Consider the following 19,040-nt stretch of genomic DNA (forward strand, 5'->3'; position numbering starts at 1 on the left):
AAGGAAAGGAAGTAGTGAGGCAGGCAGCAGTTTTAAAGCCGATACTCCAGGTATCTATTTTGTGTTTAGTAAGAAATCACTGGGCTTTATGATTGAGACTTCTGAATTATGCAACTCAGTTTAGTTGCATAATTTTGTCACCCTCCAAAGAACTAGGCTGTATTTTGAATGAATGCATCTATAATCATTGATTAACGTAGTCATTTGTGCTAAACTTGGGTAATGTTTGGGTAGGTGGTCTCAAGTTATTTAATTTTATTTTTTATCTATTTTTTACATCATTTTCCATTTTTGCACAATGTATGCCTTTTTTTAAAGATTTATTTATTTATTTATACAAGCACTGGGTACAGTCAGAAGTGCGGGAGGATGAGAGAATTCACCAGAGCCAGAGCGGGGAGCAGAGCAGGCAGAAGGACTGAAGAACACTGCTGAGGGGAGCAGCGGGCGGCAGGAGACATCTGCGCTCCATGTGGGACCCTCCTCCAGTGGCCCGGGAGCAGCCGGGAATCAAACCAGCACTGCAGAGGCTGCGGACAGCTTCGCAACCCAGCGCTCAACCGCTGCGCCACTGGGGAGGCCCAATGTATGCATTTTAATCATGGTTATAGTCCCCATACAATTCACACCCCTCTTGTTTTCATCCTACTCCCTTTTCCCCTCCCCAGTATTGTGTCTCTTGTTTATAGTTGCTTGTTGATTTTGATTTTTACTTTATTATAATTAGTCTTTTTCCTGGTCCCTTATTTAGGTTTTCTAAATTCCTGCTATGAATGAGACCATCTGGTATTTTTCTTTCTTTCTGGCTTATTTTGCTGAGCATAATCCCTTCCAGTTCCATCCATGTTGCTGCAGATTCTATGAGTTTATCTTTTTTGATTGCTGAGTAATATTCCATTGTGTATATGTACCACATCTTCTTGATCCAGTCATCTATTTTTGAGCATTTGGGTTGTTTCCATAGCTTAGCTATTGTAAATTGTGCTGCTATAAACATAGGGGTTCAGGTGCCCTTTTGAATTAATGTTTCTGTGTCATTTGGGTAAATACCTAGGAGTGAAATTGCTGGATCATATGGCAGCTCCATCTTTAGCAGGTTGAGGAATCTCCACACAGCTTTCCATAGTGGCTGGACCAGTTTGCACTCAGTGGTCTTAAGTTATTGCAGCATCCAAATTCTATCTCATGGATAAGACATAAGTCAGGAAGTCTTGTTGGAAAATGATGAAGAATTCTTTTAAAAATCACATTCATTTTAATATTTGAGGCAAATGTGTGGCATTGAGTTTTTCCCCTTATAATAATAAATTTTATAACTCTCCACTGATCTCCCAATTCACGTTACTCTCATATTCCATCACATTCTGGCTCATATCACTTACATTAAACATTGTGTCCTGGTTACCATTTTTGTTTTGAAGGGTTTTAAAAACTCATTTTCTACATAATTCAGGTTTTCTCTTTTTAAATACAGGTTTACATGTATGATGGTTTCTATATTTGTTGTAACACACTTTTGTTTGGTGATCTTCAGTCTTTCTTACTGTCCCTATCATTTTATGTAGCGAGCACCAGTACTACCTCTCACTGCCACAATGGCAGGAGTCGAATTGGGGGCTGGAGTGAGGCTGAGAGAGGAAATCAGCAAGTCCACCCCTAGCTGGTCACTTAAAATGTGCTTCTGTGGAGGCTTCTGATTATTATTCCATCCAACTTCTTCTGCCTCACCCTTCCCAGCCCAACCCGCAGCTTTCTATGCTGCGCCTACAGCAAACAAATGTGGCATAAGGGAGGGGTTTAGAATTAGTTACACAGAAAGGTGTAATTGGCCATCTCATTGGCTCCTTCCCAATCACATTTGAAGACTCCATTATGCATTATGTTTTAGTCTATTGTATAATGAATGGCAGTCCTGACAATGATAAACAGTGGTTCCCTTTGGCAGCTACCTTAGAATTACAGATAACTTAATCTGTTGGGTGAGTAATAACTACAGTTTTAAAACAGCAAAAATAATTTATTTGCTTGGAATATCGATATACATGTTGTTTCTGTGCAAAGTTCTCTTTTGCTTTTTACACATTAACTTTCTGGCTATTGTACAATCACTATCTGAGAGCTATAAGCTGTTGCTTACTATTCATGGTGCAGTGAGAACTAGTCCTTCAGTGGTTCAGGTTAACACACATTTGTTGAAGGTCTGTTTTTGCCATTCACTGTTCCAAGCTGAGGGATGACAAAGATGTGGCTCCTATACTCTAAAGAATTTAATATTCTCTAGGAAACATTGTTATCTGAAAGGGTAAATTTGCCATCAGCAAGTAAATGCAAGGGGACTGATCCTTACTGGATGTCCCAGACCTTCCAAGGTATGCATTTCCCAGCACGTGTGTCAGGTGAGGCTTCTGGAAGTTTTGATCTTTGCTCTATGTGTTGGAGAATAGTTTAAAAAAGAGAGATGGGAATAGCATTCCATTTATCGATATGTAGGAAACCAGATATAATTTGTTACATTTCCATTTAAAATATTGGAGAATGGTAGATGAGCTTGGAAAGGTAACTAAGGATTAAATCAAATGATTGTGGTTTTGGTCATATTTAGGAACTTGAAATTTATTTATAGGGTTAATCCATGAACTAACTGTCAGTCTGTAAAATGTTATGAATATGTCCATTTTCTTGGGGAAAGCAGCCAAAACCTTTATTAGATCTCCAGAGTGTTTCACAAGCCGAAAATTGCTAAGAATATTGACAGTGAAACACCTTAAGCGAATAACCACACAGTTCATTCATTAATTAAAATGAAGGCATTGCCATATACATATTTCACATCATAAAGAAATTGATGGTACTGAATTAGATCACTTCAAAGATTAAAGTTGCTAGGAAGAATCCTATAGGTAGCCCAAAGGAAACCATAAATTCATTTTTTTCAAAAAATATTTAATTGAATCACCTTCTCAAATCATTTGTCCTGAATATCTGGAAAATTTCCCATCTTCCCCAGCATGAGTATTAGGATCTTGCTAACAGGTTTGCTGTGGGTAGGCACTGAGCAGACAGTAGTGAGCTAAGAAGGCACTATCCCTTTTCAGAGCTTAGCGTAAGGCAGACATGAATCAGATAGTTAGAAAAAGAAATGAAAGAGTTCAAAGTGTCATCAGCAGTGTGTAGTAAAAGATAGGTATAGTAGGGGAACTCGACATAGAAGGAGAATTAGAAGAAATGATTTTTGAACTGACAAGAAATGAGTTAAGTGTCAACTGGGGAAGAAGCCCTGAGACAGGAAAGTGCTTGGTGTATTTAGGAATGGAAAGAAGGAACTTAAAATACTACCCCAAGAATAGCATGAAATGATTCTGGAGAAACAGAGGCTGGGCCATGTTGGATCAATTTTTATAATTAGCTATTTTAATATAATTTAAAAAAAATGGATCTTTATCCTAAGAACAATTAGATGCAATTGGTAAGGGAATGGGCGCTGACATGATACTTTTTATGTTTCCTATATTTTTAAAACATCTCTCTGGTTGCTGTGCAATATATGGATTGAAGAGAGGGACAAGTTAAGAAAGAGTTATCAAGCCAATACATAAATTTTGAAAATACATCGATACCATGTAATTTAGTTTAGAGTCATTGTAAATTCAAATGATGTGGTTGAGCATTAGTTTATTCACATGAAAACTAATGAAGCTGGGCCTCCCCGGTGGCGCAGCGGTTGAGCGCTGGGCTGTGAAGCTGCCCGCAGCCTCTGCAGTGCCGGTTCGATTCCCGGCTGCCGGCGAGGGTCCCATGTGGCATGCATACCTCTCCTGCCACGCCCACTGCTCCCCTCAGCAGTGTACTTCGTCACTGTTCTGCTCCTCGCTCTGGCTCTGGTGAATGCCCTTACCCTCCCACGCTTCTGACTGTACTCAGTGCTTGTATAAATAAATAAATCTTAAAAAAAAAAAAAAAAAAAAACTAATGAAGCTGATCTTGTGGTTCTCTAAGCTCTGATGGCCACACCAGTAAGCTGAGAAATTGATCCTCTGAGACCTAGGATACTTCTTCAATCCTGAACTACTTCCTTTTGGGGGCCCAATGTGCCACCCAACAGCTATTATTTTCTGTGTGTCACAAAGTTGCAAGATTGAGAAGTCCTGCTCTGACCCCCTTTTCTGCACTAACATGTTATGGCTTTAGGTTTTGAAGAAATCAAATTCTAACCCCCTTGTTTTTCACCAGTGAGGAAAGCATGGCCCAAGAAGGAAAGTGACTTGCCTGGGTGGTATGGCTTGGTGTATATATTAGCCTTCTAGCCAGTAATGCTGACTTTTCTAATACGCCATTCTGTCTTCATAGCCCTTGGGATTAGATCATTGGCTATTATTATAGCTATAGGACTGCAGATGTTTCTTTCCTTTAGTTATGAACAGAAGCACATTTTATTCTTTTTGATGATGACTGGTAAAAAATTTATTCTCTATCAAGCATCGTCTTACTAAAACTTAAAGCTTGAAAACTTCTGATTAGTGACTTCCCAGAAGAGTAAGACTTTTTATTTTATTCTGACTAGGCAGAAAATATTGCAAGACTTGTATTTCTGTTTCTAAGTTAGTCCAAAGTCTGTAAGCATATGAAAGTTATGAGTCAAGAGAGGAATTAGCTGAGCTTTTAATAACTTTTACTGGGTTTGAGCTTGAGTTCAAAGGTATCGGAGTTTAAAGTCAAATTGGAGTCTCACTTTGCCAAATAGGCTTCTCCTAGCCTTAGTGAAACTCTACAATATGAGACAGGCCCAAGAGTATAGTGTTTCTGAAAATAGGTTCTTGACCCAGGTGATACAAACTCAGATCCTCAATCTCCATTTACCATCTTTTTGACTCAGGAAATATTACCTTTGTTTTTTTTTTTTTTTTTTAAGATTTATTTATTTATTTATTTATTTATACAAGCACTGGGGTACAGTCAGAAGTGCGGAAAGGTGAGAGAATTCACCAGAGCCAGAACGGAGAGCAGAACAGGCAGACTGACGAAATACACTGCTGAGGGGAGCATCGGGCGGCAGGAGAGGTCTGCATGCCATGTGGGACCCTTGCCTGTGGCTGGGGCTCGAACCGGCACTGCAAAGGCTGCGGGCAGCTTCGCAACCCAGCGTTCAACTGCTGCACCACCGGAGAGGTCCCGGAAATATTACCTGTCTTAGACTCATTCTTCCCACTCTTGAAATAGAAATAAAGGCAGTTCTCAGTAACCACTACTGAGACATATGGGGAAAAAAAATGAAATTATCATCAGAGTTCAGAGATATTGGAAATCACTCCAGGTGTTTCGAGAAGAAAGGGGTTAAATTTGGGAAAGCCAATGGGAGCATGGAGGGGCTTCCAGGCCACTGATTTCACCCCACATTACTGTAATTATGATCCATATGTCAAGTAGTAATTCCACTGTCACCTCAGGCATCACTGCTAACATACAGCCTCTCATGACCTGATGACAACACCCTGGAGACTGGGCCCAACTAATGCAAACACTTCTCTGACTTGCTGGCTAACATTCCAGTAACAAGATGCCTTGCTGCTGTCTTTAAATTTCACATGAATGTGTCTAATAGATGGAACCTAATTTAAAAAGAGTTTTAGCTGCAAGGGAGTGTGGGAAATGTATGTAGATTTTTAGCCACTCAAGAGTAGGTGGATAAATGGAAATTGAGGGAACTGATCAAAGGTATCTGCCACAAGGATATAGTCTGGGATGTGGTATACAGCAAATAAATATCCAAGAAATAATAGCTATTGTGGGTTTTGCTGCTGTTGGTATATTTGTAGCAGGAGTACATAATTTACCATGTGAATTTTTATCAACCTTCAGAGACTGATTTACTCTTATTCTTTGAGGTTTCACTAAAGATGAATTAAATCTAAATCTTCATGTATGTTGTGAACCCATTATTTATAAGATCCTGATTTATTCCCCTCCAAGGTGGTACTAAGTAATGAAGCAAATTTCTGCATATTATCTGATCAGTTAACACAATAATTGAGTGAAAATAATAGCTCTCAATTAAGTTCACTGTTTTTTGGTGGAATATACCTTACAGAGTTCAAATGTGAACAGCCAGTTGATCTTTATTAAGTGTCTAGACACAGGCTACATCCTATGAAGTTATTATTTTCCAAATGCTAATGAAAGAGTGATTATATCAGAGTGTTATCCTCTCACCACTCTTTTCTTTCATTCAGTCATTCAACCATTCATTTATTCATTTTCCCTTTTCCTTCTATTCTGACTTTGGTACTCAGAAATCCTAATAATAAACATCTGGGTTTCTTGGATCACCATTTTAAGATGAATTAAGAAAACCCCACAAAATAGCATACCAATTACAAAGTTATCTGTTTCTTCTGATGCAAGGACACCTATTTTCCAAGTGACCACTTTCGACAAGAGATTCTTAGATTGACCTCTGTTTTTGCTGCAGGAAGGGAAAATATAATAAGAGATTACTGATAAAAGTATACTAGCACCTTTTCAAGTAACTGAACATACCTAAAAGAGTAGTTGGTTCTAGCATTTGATTTTTTAAAGGTCAAACTAATGTGCCTGCTTTTACTTTGTGGTGTAAATTTTCTCTCTTAAGCTATGTTTATTTTATTCTTTATTTTATGTTTGACAACTAATCACATTTAAGAAGAAAGATATCTTCAGAATCAGTATGAGAAACTTAAATTTAAATATTTAGAATCCTCACTTAGATTCAGAGCTGTTTCTTGGAAGTTAAGGCAAGAGCGACACTGAAGTGACTGCCACCACCAATTTCACTGCAGGATAATAAGCTAGGTTCTACCATTGATTAAGTATATAAGACTGTACCACAGTAGAGGAAATTGGAGAAGATACCTATGGAGTTATGTATGCGGCTAAACACAAAACTACAGGTCCAGTCGTAGTCATGAAGATAATCAGACTTGAAAGGTCAAAGGAAAGGGTTCCTAGTACTGCAATTCAGGAAATTTCTGTATTGAAAGAACTTTGTCATCCATATTAGTCAGCCTTCAAGATAGGCTTGTGCAGGATTCCAGGTTATATCTCATCTTTGAATTTCCTTCCATGGATCTCAAGAAATACTTGGATTCTATCCATCGCAGTCACTTCCTAGATTTTCCACTTGTTAAGAATTATTTATATTAAATCCTGGAGCTGGAAGGGATATGCGCAGCCAAGTAAGTCAGAAAGAAAAAGGAAAATACTTGGATGGTTTCACTTATAGGAGGTACATAGGGGGACCAAATAAGGGATCAGGAAAAATAAATAATAAATAAAAAAAACAAAATTAAACGGCAACTATAAATCAGAGACATTCTGCAGGGGAGGAGGAGGGAGAGGGATCAAAACAGGGAAGGGAAGAGCACAAAGGACTATGGCGATAGTGCACGGGTGAATTGGTAGGGGGAGTTTTAGGGAGACTACACCTGAGAGGAGGAAGCAAACATTGTACAAAAATGAACAATGATGTAAAATATATATAAATAAATAAATTTAAAGATTGTTAATAATAATAAATTATCAATAAAAAATTTATGTTTAGAAAAAAAAAAGTTTTATACCAAATCCTAAAAGGGATTATGTTTTGTCACTTTCACACAGTGATTTTAAACCTCACAATCTGCGGACTAATGACAACGGAACAATTAAACTGACTTATTTGGCCTTTCCAGAGCTTTTGGAATACCTATTAGAAAATATACACAAAAGGTAGTAATGTTCTGGTATAGACCTTCAAAAGTTCTGCTGGGGTCTGCTTTCTGCTCAACTCCAGTTCACAGTTGGAGTTAGGCATCGTATTTGCAAAACTGAAACTAAGAAACCACTTATCCACAGGGATGCAAAGATCGATCAACTCTTCAGAATTTTCAGAGCTTGGGAACTCCCAGTAATGAAGTAGCCTCTTTATAAGACTATAAGAATACATTTCCCTAGTGGAAAACCAGGAAACCTAGCATTCCATGTCAAAAAAATTGGATGACTATGGCTTGGATCTACTCTCCAAAAGTAGTCTATGATCCAGCCAAACAAATTTCTGTTAAAATGGTGCTGAATTATCCATACTTCAATGACTTGGGCAATTAGACTAAGATAACAGATTTCTGACAAAGAGTTTCCACATGCTGTATCAAGAACAGTTATGTTTTTACCGTTAACTATTACTGTCTTGTGTGTTTTTGTTTTCCTTGTTGTAAAACATAAGCTGTACTTCATCTCCTAATTTTGAAAGAATAACTTATATGTGAATATTGTTCTATATGTATTTAAAGATAATTCTGTGTAGGGCCTCCCCTGGTGGGAATATTAAGTACTTGGAAACACATAGTATGTAGCTTTTTTGGTTTGACTTCTTTTTTCTTTGTAATATGCATTTAAGTTTCCTCTATAGCTTGATAGCTCTTTTCTTTTTTAATACTGAATAGTATTCCATAGTCTGGTTATATCAGTTTGTCTATTCACCTACCAGAGGAAATGTTGGTTGCTTCCAAGTTCTGGCAATTATTAAGCTGCTACAAACATGTGAACCCAAGTCTTCAACTTCGTTGGTTAAATACTTCAGGGTGTGATTGCTGATTCTTGTGGATAGAGTATTTTATTTCTGTAAAAAAACTGCCAAACTATCTTCCAAATTGGCTTGTACCATTTTTACCTTCCCATCAGCAAGCTTGAGAGTATTTATTTTGTTCCACATCATCACCTTAATGTTGTGCATTTAACTGTTTTAAGAGGTATAGGGAAGTATCTCTTTGTTTTAATTTACATTTCTCAGTAACTTATGACTTGGAGCATGTTTTTTTTTCATATCGAGATACATATTTTTATACTTTAATAGCACCTTTTTCCAAAAGCAAAATAAAACTACCATCTGTTTATTTCTGTTTTTCTTTTATTTTTCTAATTTATTTTCTTTGGTTAATTTTTTAATACAATGTTTGATTTCTCCTCTCAGGTGTAGCTTCTTAACAACTTATTTGTCATTTTATACAACTTATTTGTTGATATCTCTATTAAGGCCTTTGACTAATTTTTTTTTTTTTTCCTTTAACACCTGATACAAATTTGCTCCCACAGCCAGTCTCAATTGAAAAGCTAAGAGACAAGCCTGAGGCACTTTTACAGTTTATAAGAAACATTTTCACATTCACCCAACTTCTGATTTTAGGTATTTAAATTTATTTTTTTTTTATTTTTATTTTTTTTATTTTTATTTTTTTAATTAATAAATTTTATTTTTATATTCCCCATACAATTGCAATCCCCCATTCTGACCCCAATCCCTCCCCTCCCGCCCCCCACCCCCCAAAAAGTGTCTCTGGTTCATAGTTTTTGTTGATTTTGATTTTCACTTTCTTATAGTTATTCATTTTCCTGGTCCCTTATTTAAGTTTTCTAGATCCCTGCTATGAGTGAGACCATCCGGTATTTTTCTTTTTCTTTTTGGCTTATTTCACTGAGCATGATCCCTTCCAGCGTCATCCATGTTGCTGCAAATTGCATGTGTTTATCTTTTTTGAATGCTGAGTAATATTCCATGGTAATTTTTAAATTTAGTTATTAGTTTTCTTATTGTTGAATTTTAAGCACTGTTTTGGCATTTTGGATACCTGCCTTTTATCAGATATGTCTTTCGTGAATATTTTTTCCTAGTTTGTGCCTTTATTTTCTCATTCATTTGACAGTTTGTTTTGTCAAGCCAGTGTTTTTATTTTAATGAAGTCTAGCTTTTGAGTTACTTCTTTCATGGATTATGCCTTTGGTGGTATATCTAGAGAGTCATTGTTACGCCCAAAATACTGTGTAGGTTTTTCTTTTGTTATCTCCTGAGAGCTTTATAGCTTTTGTTTTATACTTAGGTCTGTAATCATTTTGACTTAATTTTTTGCCAAGTATACATAAGGTCCAAGTCTAGATTCTTTTTTTCCACATGGATGACCAGTGTTCAGCATCATTTGTTAAAGGTTATCTTTGCTCTGTTGTATTGCTTTTGATCCTTTGTTAAAGATGGTTTGACTGTATTTATGTGGACCTATTTCTGGGCTCTCTAGTTCATGAATCTACTTGTTCTTTTATCAAAACTTCATACTTGAATACTATAGCTGTATACTTATAACTTAAAATCAGGTTGTATCAGCCTTCCAACTTAGTTATTCAATGTTGTTTTCTCTATTCTTTGTGTTTTATCTCTTCATATAAACTTCAGAATCATTTTGTCAATTTTTACAAAACATGATATGAAACTTTTTTCATATGCTTCATTATGATCTCTATATCTTTTTGGTTATCTTTAGTATCTTTACCCCACTGTACTGCCTTTGCAGTTATCAAAAATCAGTTGACTATATGTGGGTCTGCTTCTGGGTTCTCTGTTATATTCCATTATCTGCCTATTCTTTATTCCTTGAACTTTATATTTGATACACATCTTCAGTAAATTCTTTCAACTAATTACCTCTTTGGTTTCTTTCATTTGAGTTTTAGAAATTTCCTATAGAGGAAATAAAGATTACTTTCATAGATCTTTAACATATTTTGTTATTTTTACACCCAAGTGTTCCATTTTTTGGGTACTGATATAATTGCTATTATTTTCTTTAATTTCAAATTCCACTTATTTATTCCTGGTAATAAGAAAAAGAGTCACTTTTCTGTACTAACCTTGTGACCTTCAGTCTGGTTACCTTCAACTATAGTAACATAGTAGTCCCAGATACTTTTTGTCAGTGCTCTTGTTTTTTCTGTGTAGATCATGTCATCTGCAAACAGCAGTTTTATTCCTCTTTCCCTATCTGCATATCTTTTATTTCTTTTTATTATTTTATTGCATTAGCTAAAATTTTCCAGTACAGTGTTGAAAGCAGTGGTGAAAGGGGATGTCCTCATCTTGATCCTCATCTTAGAATGTGGTATTTGAGTTTCTCACTAAGTATTATGTTTGCTACAGTTTTTTCTTTAAGATAGTCTTTATTAAGACGAGGAGTTTCTTTTTTTAATTGTATTTATATAAATAAATGTTTTACTTTGTTCATTTTTGTACAATGATTGATTTCTCCTCTCAGGTGTAATCACCATAAAAGTCCCACTACCCAGAAACCAGGGAACCATCACCATAGACCCTTGTGCTCTTCCCTCCCCTGTTTTGATCCCTCTCTCTCCCCCTCCCCTGCTGAATGTCTCTGATTTATCTTTTGCCTGTTAGTTTTGTTCTTGTTTATTTGTTTTTTCCTGATCCCTGGTTTGGTTCCTCTATATTCCTCCTATAAGCGAAACCATCCAATATTTTTCTTTTTCCTTCTGACTTATTTCATTGAGCATAATCTTTTCCAGCTCCATCCATGTTGCTGCAAATGGCATGAGTCTTGTTTGATTGCTGAATAGTATTCCATTGTCTATATATATACCAAAGATGAGGAATTTCTATTCTATTTCTAGTTAGTTGAGAATTTTTATCATGACTTAGTGTTGGACTTTGTCATGTTTTTTTTTAGCATTTTTGATCATGCTTCTGTGATTTTTATTCTTTAGCATACTGATATAATGGATAACATTAATTGATTGTCAAATGTTCCAATGTCGACCATCATTGCATACTTGTAATAAATTCTACTTGGTTGTAGTATGTAATTTTCTTCATATATTGTTGAATTCAATTTGGTAAGATTTTGTTGATGTTTGCATCTATGTTCATGAGAGATATTAGTGTGTAGTTTACGTGTAATGTCTATATGGCTTTGTATCAGAGTAACACTGATCTTATAGAATGAAACTGGAAGTATACCCTATGCTTCTATCTTCTGAAAGAGATTATAGAAATATTGTTGTAATACTTTCCTTAAATGTTGGGTAGGATTTACCAGTGAACCCATCTTGGAAGGTTATTAATTATTGATTCAATTTTGTTAATAGGTCTAGTATGATTTTCTGTTTCTTCTTGTGTGAGTTTGGACAGATAGCACCTTTCACAAGGAACTGGTTCATTTTATCTTTGGATTCCTAGTAAAAGAAGGGAATTCAAAGTACATTTTTGGTAATAATAATAAAGGAAGTTCAGAATATGCGAACTCAAACTTTTATTTGCTAGGAAGGCTAAAAAAATGCATAATAATAATAATGCAGTTTTTTACTTTAGAAAACTAGAAAAAAAAGAGCAAATTTAAATACAAATTTTGATGAGGCTCATGTAGTTGTGAACTGGTGAGAGAGGTAAGTTTAAGAAGGTAAGTGCCACAATATAGAGAACCTTTATCCTGGGAACTTGAGGTTTAGAATTTCATAAGCAAAATAATTTACTTCATATATAATCCTCTAGCGCAGGTATGTAAAAATCCACCTTATTGTCTTTTGCATTTGTTAGTTTTCTCTGTTAATTGGTGTGTGAGCAGAGAAGGTTATGTTAACAATGGCATCTTAACAAAACTGGCCTTTCCACATACCAAATGATTATGAAAATTGGGAACCACTGTAGAAGGAACATCCCTCATCTCCTATATTATCTATCAAAAAAGTGCTATCTGGCTGCTGACAACTAGGAAATCCAATGGAAATCACAAATGTGCTTTTACCAGGAAAAGGGAAAGTTATCACAGAATGTATTTTCCTGACATTAAATCAGGCTCTCTGGAACCTGGCCAAGTTCAATCAAACCTTTTTCCACCCTTTGTCCAATTGCTCCATCATTGTTGTGATTTAATCTTAGAAGCAACAAGAATTCTGTGATTTGAATTATTGGACTAAAGAAGCATGGGGTACTAAGAATTAAATCAAAACAAAGATATTATTTATAAGTCAAACTGCTCTACATACTGCATCTGAATAAGTTCCTGGAATGTCTTAATACTAAAACCCTGGTAATACTTAATGGCACAGTAATGGGAATTGGGTAATAACTGATAGAAATTTGCTTCATTACTTAATGGCTATACTACAAAATATTACTGGACAGTGATACCAGCATTATAATTTCAGGTCAACAGTATTTTAAGTTAAACCTCTAAGGCTAAGAAATTTTCATTTTTAGCTCATGCTTTTCCAATGTTGTACAAACAAGGGTATAATTTTTCAAAGAAAGATGTAACAAATAGATATATACGCTGAAGGAAATAAAGCAAAGAATATTTTTTCTACTCAAAGTGACATAGGTATTTTATTTGTCCTTTCAAAATGATAGCAAATCAAATGATAAGCATTTATATAGCTAGAGATTTTATGACTAATTTACATTCCACTGAGTGGAATACTTATTGTTTTCCTCATTCAAATACATGGTATTTGAGCCATTCAGTGATTGTCATGCTAGCCTGGGGGGTATTTTTTCCCCCTAACATAGTCAAAAATTAGATTCAGTTTGCTCTAACTTAAAAATGTTGCTTTACATTTAAATCAGTAAATCTAGACAAAAACATTAGGGAATAACCTGCACAAGTAGAAATCACTATTTTTGATATATTGAATACTAATTTCCAAATTTGATGCATAATAGAGTTCTATAGTGTCACTGAAAGACCTAAAATACTTCCTTTATTGCTACCTAAGCTCATAAAAAAGAGAAAAATTAGTTTATAAAAAACAATAGAGATTAGTAGCTCATCTCCCAGCATTTTATGAATGCAACAGCTGATTTGATTTTAGCTTCAGAATCTTTAAACCTTTGGTTCATATATAGCTCTAAATTTTTAACCAGGGAATAAGTTTCTCTATGATCTTAAGGAGGACTTAAATTTTTAGAGAAAGTAAATGAGAGGTTACATTAAAATCTTATATTTTTTTAAAGATTTATTTTTGCATACAAAAAATGGGGTACAGGCTAGAGCTGTGGGGGGTGAGAGGATTCACCAGAGACAGAGTGGGGAACAGAACAGGCAGATTGACTGAAGTACACTGCTGAGGGGAGCAGCGGATGAGTCAGGAGAGGTCTGCTGCGCCATGTGGGTTGCTCTCTGGCTGGCCAGAGGATCTAACTCATGCTGTAGTGGCTGAGGACAGCTTCATAGGTTGCGTCTTCACCCCTTATGCCACCAGGGAGGCCCAAAATCTTAGGTCTTTATGACTTTGTTTTGTTAAGAAGCTCCACTTTCATCTTCTATAATTTGAAAATGCAATATGGTTTCCCTTATTCACTAAAAGATGTTATTTTAGAATCCCCAGGTTCATGAAAATAAGGTCTATTTTTTAATAGAATCACTTTGACTGCCAATATATGATCTTTTTGTTGCCTTTTAAGATTTGGGGTATCATTCAGTTTCCCATTAATCCTATCTACTCAGCTTGTGTCTGTCAGCAACTAGGTGACACATCGAAGGGATGCAGGATAGTAAATGGAGCTCTAAAAAGTATTACTGTCATAGGTGACATTGTAGCATTTACCCAACTGTATAAGTAAGTGAAGTATTTATCCAGAGTATTTTAGGCACTCTGACTCACAGCGGAACCAGGCCATTTCTGAATTATGTTACCAAGATCTGACACTCTTGTCTGAGAAGGCCGGAAAATTTTCCATGATGCCAATACAAATGTTTCAATAAGGTAGTATTATTATACATATAATTGGCATTCTTATCCCTAACCCACACTGATATAATATTTGCACGCTAAGTTCCATGTAACCCTAAAATCTTCTTTACTCAGTGAATTGGCATTCTCACATGAATTAAAAGTGCCAGATTCCGAATAGCTCTCATTGAATGTAAACATCACAGATGTCATTTACAGGGTGAAAGAGGTTCAGAATAGCAATGCCTTTTCCTGTTTCACTTGTTCCGTAAGAGGTTTTAAAACTTTTCAAAAGTGACAGGGTCCCAAGTGACATTTTTATCTCCTTCAGCATTCGGTATAGAAGTGTTCTTTTCTTTTTGATGTTGTATGTCATGAGGTGAATTTTTACCTATCAAGCTTAGACCTGGACTTTGGCAGATCCCAAATGATCATCATAACCTGTGCCCCTTAAGTGCTGAGGCCCAGCTTCTTTTTTTTTTTTTTTAAGATTTATTTATTTATTTATACAAGCACTGGGTACAGTCAGAAGCATGGGAGAGTGAGAGAATTCACCAGAGCCAGAGTGGGGAGCAGAACAGGCAGACTGAGAAAGTAAACTGCTGAGGGGAGCAGCGGGCAGCAGAAGAGGTCTGTGTGCCATGTGGGACCCTCACCTGGCGGCCGGGGATCAAACTGGTGCTTCAGAGGCTACAGGTAGCTTCACAGCCCAGCGTTCAACCGCTGCGCCACCAGGAAGGCCCGAGGCCCATCTTCTTCTTATCTTTCTTCCCTCTCTCCTTTTCCTGCAGCATTTCCTGCCTACTCCCTCAGTAACCTGCAATTTATCAACTTGTCTCATATACCTTTGTCCTTTTACAGAGTAGATACATGATCTTAGGGCTGCCCTTATTATAGTCTGAGTGGCTTAAACAACAGAAATGTACTAGCTCCCAGTTCTGAAACTAAAAAGTCTTAAGATTAGTGTCAGCAGGGTTAGTTTCTTGAGACCTTTCTCCTTGGCTTTTACATAGCTGTTTTTTTCCTCAGTTTTCATATGGTTCTTCTTTCTGTGTGTGTATCCTAATCTCTTCTAGAAGGACACCAGTCTTAAGGGATTGGAGTCCACCCTGGTAACACCATTTTAATTTACCTATTTTAAGTTCCTTTTCCATGACAATAATTATCTGAGGTATACTTAAGGTTAACTGTTCAAAACATGAATTTGGGGGGAATACACTTCAGTCCATAACAGTAGCCAATGACGGACATCATAATACTTGGGGTGACAGCCAGGATTCAGTTCTTCACATACATTTAGCCTCTGGGGAAAGTGATAGGAACCTCACTCCTCATTATCTTTTTTTTTTTTTTTTTTAAAGATTTATTTATTTATTTATACAAGCACTGGGTACAGTCAGAGGCACAGGAGGGTGAGAGAATTCACCAGAGCCAGAGCGGGGAACAGAACAGGCAGAGTGATGAAATACACTGCTGAGGGGAGCAGTGGGCGGCAGGAGAGGATCCAGCAGCTGGGGATCCAATTGGTGCGGCAGAGACTGCGGGCAGCTCACAACCCAGCGCTCAACCGCTGCACCACAGGGGAGGCCCTATCTTTTTTTTTTTTTTTTTGAAAGATTTATTTATTTACACAAGCACTGGGGTACAGGCCAGAGATGTGTGAGGATGGGAGAATTCACCAGACAGAGCAGGGAGCAGAACAGACAGAAGGACCGAAGCACACTGCTGAGGGGAGCAGCCGGCAGGACAGGAGAGGTCTGCCTCACCAGGTCTGTCTCTCCCTGGCCGGCCGGGAATTGAACTGGCGCTGCAGAGGCTGCAGCAGACAGCTTCACAGCACTTTGCTCAAGCCGCTGCCCCCCGCCCCCCCGGGGAGGCCCCACTCCTCATTATCTTGTGACAGTCAGAGTAGCTGTGGTGGGATCTAACAACAGAGGGATGCCAATGTCCATCCAAGGTCTTGACATGGAACTTCTAAAGGGCAATGAAATAAGATTGATTGCATATATATTTTGGGCCAAACACTTTGCTTGGGCATTTTACTTGCATTTATCTAATGGAATCCTTACAACAGTACTATAAAGTAAGAAAGGCCAATATTCTCAATTGTGAGCTAAAGAAACCAAGATTTGGAGATATTAAATGATTTTCCCAATCTCCCTCACAAGTAAACAGAAATGCAGGGACACAAAGCCAGGACCACAGCTGACTCCAATGCTGGGAATATACCTAATAGAACCTGTTTGCTTCTCTCTGTAGAAAACAAATGTGTTGATTGGACACTTTTTATTGGTTATACCCAAATTAGCTCATTTTGCACATCTAGTTCTTCACTTTGTGTTCTTTTTGACCAAGTCAGGGTTGGGTCAGTAAGCTTTTAACAGAAAAATACACTTTTTTCTTTACCAATTCCAGGTAGAACACTATATGGTTGGAATATTCACTACACTGAATTCCCAAAAAACGAGAATGATTTTAGTATATTCTTTTCAATAATTTCAAAGTGTTTTGATTATTGATTACTGTAAAATAAACTACCCCAAGATTTAATGGCTTAAAAAATCATTTTCTCAGAATTCTAAGGTCCACTGGACTCAGTTGGGTGAGTTTTTGGTTCCCCATCATGCTGGCTGGGTATGCAGTCACTTAGGATTTAATTGGGCTAGAAGCTCATCCATTCGCCAGACTGACATTTTGGCAAAGGAGAACTACACAAGGGCTTAGCTGGCACAGCTGAGCTTCTCTTTCTCTCCATTTAGCTCAGAGCCTCTCTTTACATGGTGGTCTCTCTGGGAGGGTAACCCAAGTCCTTTTATTGCAGCTTAGGACTGCCAAAAGCAGATGCTGCCTGGTCTTCTTGAGGCCAAGAACTGGTACAACGTCCCTTCCATCACATTCTCTGGGTTAGTGTTGTAGGCCTGCCTATATTCAGTATAAGAAGGAAACACCCAAGACCATGGATATGGGATGACTAATAAGGGCCTTCTTTAGAGAAATGGGGGTGGGGAGATGATACTAGCTGCATATTAAATATTGAGAGACTTATTGATGTCCAACTAAATGGAGAAATACTTTTGAAGTACTCTAGTGTCTTATCCAGAAAAGAATTTATACAAATGCAGTATGTTTAATCTTTGTGGGAAACAAAATCTCCTGGAGACAAATAAGATCTTTTCCTTTGATGACTGCTGTGACGAGAACCTGCAAAGGTTTAAGTATCAATTAAGAAACATAACAAGGCATCAATTTCACTGGTACCAGACTCCATGTCTAAGCTATAATTGATAGGGCTTTGTCAGCGATCAAAGTTGAAGTGGGATTTTGGCTCCTTTGCTGAATCAGACAATTCTCTTAAAGGAGCAAGGGAGAGACAGAAGGAAGCAAGAGGATGGGGAAGGATAGAAAAGGACAGAGGGATGGAGGAAACTACATGAAAAGCCAACACCAAAATCTTTGTCAACTCAAAGGTAAATTTGTATTCCATTTGAAGTCAATTAGCATAATCTTTAGCATTTGTTAAGTATCAAGAACTGCTAAATGATACAAATTTACATTATTTCTTTTACCCAGATATGATCAATAAATAATCCTTACCCTCAAACTTAGCTTTCATGGGGTTTTATTATTAGATTTTTTTTGGTTAGCAATCTGAAAACATCCCACATGGCAGATAAGACATGACAAAATTTTTGTATATAATCGATATGATTTTGCTATTTATTTTTTAGTTTTTTTAATTAAGAGAGACAAGCTTTATTGCAAACATTTAAGCTTTTTTTTCTTTTTTTTAAACAATATTTGCTTCCCCCCACCCCCTCAGATTGAGTCCCCATAGAATTTCCTTCTCCAAGGCACATGTGCACCATCACCACAGTTCCCTGTGCTCCTCCCTCCATCCCTCTCACCCCTCTCCCTCCTCCTCCCCTGCAGTATGTCTCTGATTGGTAATTGTCTGTGTTTGCTTTGTTGTGTTTTGTGCTGTTATTATTATTTTTTTACACTGATATCTTATTGGGTTCCCCTATATTCCTATTATAAGTGAAACCATCCGATATTTTTCTTTCTCCTTCTGGCTTATTTCACTGAGTATAATTCCTTCTAGCTTCATCCACCTTGCTGCGAATGGCATGAGTTTATCTTTTTTGATTGCTGAATAATATTCCATTGTGTATATATACCACATCTTCTTGATCCAGTGATCTATTTTTGGGCATTTGGGTTGTTTCCAGGTTTTACCTATTGTAAATAGTGCTGCAATAAACATAGGTATACAGGTGGTTGTTTTTTTTTTTTTAATCAATGTTTTGTGGACCCAAGGGACACAAAAACATTGATTTTGCTATTTATTAATATATTCATGGGAAACATTGTATGTTGCTGCCAGGTAAATATCTAGGGATTTGACATAGCATCATATAGGTGAGGGATCAGCAAGCCATGTCCTGCTAACCCCATCCAGCCCACTGCCTGGTTTTGTAAATAAGATTTTATTCAAATATATCCATCATTTACCTGTGTTTATG

The 19,040-nt window shown here is 36.9% G+C and overlaps 1 protein-coding gene and 1 pseudogene across 2 annotated transcripts in view; both read left to right on the forward strand.

The window, feature by feature from the left end:
* The window catches only part of NME7 (NME/NM23 family member 7), a 184,551-nt gene that overhangs the window by 147,312 nt on the left and 18,199 nt on the right, over positions 1–19,040 (forward strand). The gene's annotated exons all lie outside the window — the stretch shown is intronic.
* LOC119241312 (cyclin-dependent kinase 1-like) lies at positions 6,851–8,173 on the forward strand (annotated as a pseudogene).

Source organism: Talpa occidentalis, unplaced genomic scaffold, assembly GCF_014898055.3.
Source record: "Talpa occidentalis isolate TD23 unplaced genomic scaffold, MPIMG_talOcc4v2.1 talOcc4.12, whole genome shotgun sequence".
NCBI lineage: Eukaryota > Metazoa > Chordata > Mammalia > Eulipotyphla > Talpidae > Talpa > Talpa occidentalis.